At 42.1% G+C, this 3,997-nt stretch overlaps 1 non-coding gene across 1 annotated transcript; it reads left to right on the plus strand.

The window, feature by feature from the left end:
• Positions 1-202: 202 nt before the first annotated feature.
• Positions 203-287, plus strand: TRNAQ-UUG. The gene has a single exon. It is a non-coding gene; the product is annotated as a tRNA-Gln (tRNA).
• Positions 288-3,997: the final 3,710 nt, after the last annotated feature.

Raw genomic sequence — 3,997 nt, forward strand, 5'->3', positions numbered from 1 at the left:
TCTATCGTTGGGGCTAAGAACGTTTCAGGCATCTGGAAGTTCACGGGCACTAACAATCTGATCACACCTGCAGAGGTAACATGAACAAATGAAGCTCAGAGTAAATTCAAAATCCAGATGATCCTACTCATAACTGATCTTTTCTCAGCCTTTTGGCCAGAGTCACTTGTAGATCACACTCAATCAATCACTCGCTTGGGGCGCCTGGGTGGCTCAGTCGGTTGGGCATCTGACTTTGGCTCAGGTCGTGATCTCACGGTGCGTGGGTTCGAGCCCCGCGTCGGGCTCTGTGCTGACAGCTCAGAGCCTGGAGTCTGCGGCTGATTCTGTGTCTCCTTCTGTCTCTGCCCCTCCCCGGCTTGTGCTCTGTCTCTCAAAAATAAATTTTATTGACCACCACCTAACTGGTCACCTTATCTCCCTAATGTCCCAGGGCTAAAATGCCACACCCTTCTCCTGGCAACACGCCCCAAATAATGTCTGTCTTCTCAGCTATACTGAAAAGTCTGTCACGGCAGGGGCTGTCTTACTCATCTTCGGGGCTCTGATGCTTATGCCTGGCTACAATGGAGTTCAAAGAGTGTTTGCTAAATAAACCAAACTCAGTTAAATGGTTACAATGTAATACTACAGAATGCTAGTAGGTGGCGCCATGTTTTCTTTTTGAGCTGAAGGTAAAAAGATCTCTGGATATTTGGGAAAAGAAACGCGAGAGCACAGGAATATTTAGACTACAAAAGCAACCTTGCTAACTGGTACACTCACACAGGTACCTGGGAAAAGATACACCTGTACAGGTACATGACCCAAAGAGCCCCTAGGAGATCTAACTGTTAATAAAAAGTCCCTTTCTGGGAAATCCCTTTCTGCAAGCTTTTAGCACCTAGACTACAATTTATGCTATTGTGCGGGATCAGTAACTGTTTCCACGGTTAATTTATTTTTTTTTTAATTTTTTCTTTAACATTTTATTTATTTTTGAGAGACAGACACAAAGCAGGAGCAGGGGAGGGGCAGAGAGAAAGGGAGACACAGCATCCGAAGCAGGCTCCAGGCTCTGAGCTGTCAGCACAGAGCCTGACGCGGGGCTCAAACCCACGAACCAGGAGATCATGACCTGAGGCTGAAGTCAGACGCTCAACCGACTGAGCCACCCAGGCGCCCCTCCATGGTTCATTTTAGGAAAGTGAACTTGCCCTTTATAAAAAGTTGTGTCTAAATTGCCACCTACGGAAATTACAAGAAAACGATGCAGAGACCTAAAGTAATCGGAGTATGAAAATTCTTTATGCTTTAAGAAAAACTCATATAATTTTCTTAGCTAAGGAACCTAAGTAGGAGTGATTTAGAAGTATTTGCAGATATATGAAAGTTTTAAAGTTTGGCTTTTGGTGCCAAGAAGATACCTATCTACACTGATATGTAAACTGTCTATATTTCCTGGAAAAGCTAAAGCCTGGATAATTAATGAATTACTCAACTCATATATACCCAGGGATTAAGTGTTATGTGAACCAGTTTTTAAATTCCTTCCGGAAACAGAATTCTAAATGTTTAAAAAATTGTTGGTGGGCTTAGTAGCCAGGGAACAATTCAATTTAACAAACATTTATTCAATGCCCCCACAGACCAGGCGCAGGATTAGTTATTAAGCAACCTCTGTTAAGATATAATTGGTTTTATTTTGCAGCTGTAAAAACACTGTGCAGCTTTGGAAAATTAAGGAAAATAAGACTACCCATAATACAACCAAGCAATGACAACTGCTATTAGCATTGTGGTGAACTTCAGTCTAAATTTTTTCCCTCGAGTTTTTAATTTTTTTAATGTGTATTTATTTATTGTGAGAGAGAGGGCTGGCAGGGGAGAGTCAGAGAGAGGGAAAGAGAGAATCCCAAGCAGGCTCCACTCTGTCAGCATGGAGCCCAAAGGGAGCTTGAACTCACCAAGGGGGAGATCATGACCTGAGCCCAAATCAAGAGTTGGATGCTTAACCAACTGAGCCACCCAGGTGCCCCTGCCCTAGAGTTTTCTAAAGCCTGTATTTTTAAACTTCATCACATACAGCTTTTTTTTTTCACCCAGCATTTTAGCAAAATTATTTCTCATGTTGCTAAAAACGTTTTCTGAACAAAATTTTAATCTCACGTAAGATTATACAGATTCTGGGGGCACCTGGCTGGTTCAGTTGGTTGAGCGTCCGACTTCAGCTCAGGTCACGATCTCGCAGTTGACCGAGTTCAAGCCCCGCGTCGGGCTCTGTGCTGACAGCTCAGAGCCTGGAGCCTGCTTCAGATTCTGTGTCTCCCTCTCTCTCTGCCTCTCCCCCGCTCATGCTCTGTCTCTCTCTGTCTCAAAAATAAAGATAAACATTAAAAAAAAATTTTTTAAGATTATACAGATTTTTAAGGCTTTGCTACCTGTTGTCAAATTGATGTACAAAAAGGTTGCATCGATTCGTACACCCACCAACAAAATATTAAAATGCTTACCTCTACACGTCTTCATTACTGGATATTAAGATTCCTTTAGGGGCGCCTGGGTGGCGCAGTCGGCTAAGCGTCCGACTTCAGCCAGGTCACGATCTCACGGTCCGGGAGTTCGAGCCCCGCGTCGGGCTCTGGGCTGATGGCTCAGAGCCTGGAGCCTGTTTCTGATTCTGTGTCTCCCTCTCTCTCTGTCCCTCCCCCGTTCATGCTCTGTCTCTCTCTGTCCCAAAAATAAATAAACGTTGGAAAAAAAAAATTAAAAAAAAAAAAAAGATTCCTTTAAATGCTGGCCAAAATAATGTGTGAAGCTTATTATCTTGAGTTTTCCCCATTTTCTATCTTATAAGAGAGTTAACATTTTTCATATGCATAATGACAGCCTATGTTACTCTCTTTATAAATTTCCTGTTCAATTTTTAAACAATGTTTTCTGTTGACATGAAAGTTTAATATGAAAAAGGAATTCGTCCATATTGATTTGTTAGAACTCTTGGTATTTAAGGGCATTGATTCATTTGTCTCGTGGTTTTTAGTTTTTCAATGTATAGAAGCTTTTGATTTTTACATAGTCAATTCTTTTCTTTATGGCTTCTATTTGCGGTATGCTTAGGAAAGAATTACCCATTTTCATATTATATTTATCTATATTTTCTTCTAGTTTAATATTACTTCTTTTAAGATCTTTAATACATCTGGGGCGGCTGGGTGGCTCAGTAGGTTGAGTGTCCGACTTCGACTCAGGTCATGATCTCGCAGCTTGTGAGTTCGAGCTCCGAGTCGGGCTCTGTGCTGACAGCTCGGAGCCTGGAGCCTGCTTTGGATTCTGTGTCTCGCTCTCTCTCTCTCTCTGTCCCTCTCCCACACTTGTACTCTGTCTCTCTCGCTCTCTCTCTCTCAAAAATAAACATTTTAAAAAAGATCTTTAATACATATGAAATTTATTTGGCACAACGAATGAGTGGGTATCTATTTTTATTTTTTTTTTAATATTTTTTATTTATTTTTGAGACAGGGAGAGACAGAGCATGAACGGGGGAGGGGCAGAGAGAGAGGGAGACACAGAATCGGAAACAGGCTCCAGGTTCTGAGCTGTCAGCACAGAGCCTGACGTGGGGCTCGAACTCATGGACTATGAGATCATGACCTGAGCCGAAGTCGGACGCTTAACCGACTGAGCCACCCAGGCACCTCTATTTTTATTTTTTATATACATTAAAAATTGTTTTAATATTTATTTATATTTTTGAGAGAGAGAGAGAGAGAGAGCGCACAAGCGGGGAGGGGCAGAGAGAGACGGTATAGAATCTGAAGCAGGCTCTAGGCTCTGAGCTATCAGCACAGAGCCCGATGTGAAGCTTGTGTTCACAAGTTATGAAATCATGACTTGAGCCAAAGCCTGAGACTTAATCGACAGAACCACACAGGTGCCCCTATCTTTATTGTTTTAACAAATACTTACCTGCTTAACACAACACCATTTATTAAATGGTCATCCTTCCACAAAAATA

The sequence above is a fragment of the Felis catus genome, chromosome A1 (assembly GCF_018350175.1).
Source record: "Felis catus isolate Fca126 chromosome A1, F.catus_Fca126_mat1.0, whole genome shotgun sequence".
Classification (NCBI taxonomy): domain Eukaryota; kingdom Metazoa; phylum Chordata; class Mammalia; order Carnivora; family Felidae; genus Felis; species Felis catus.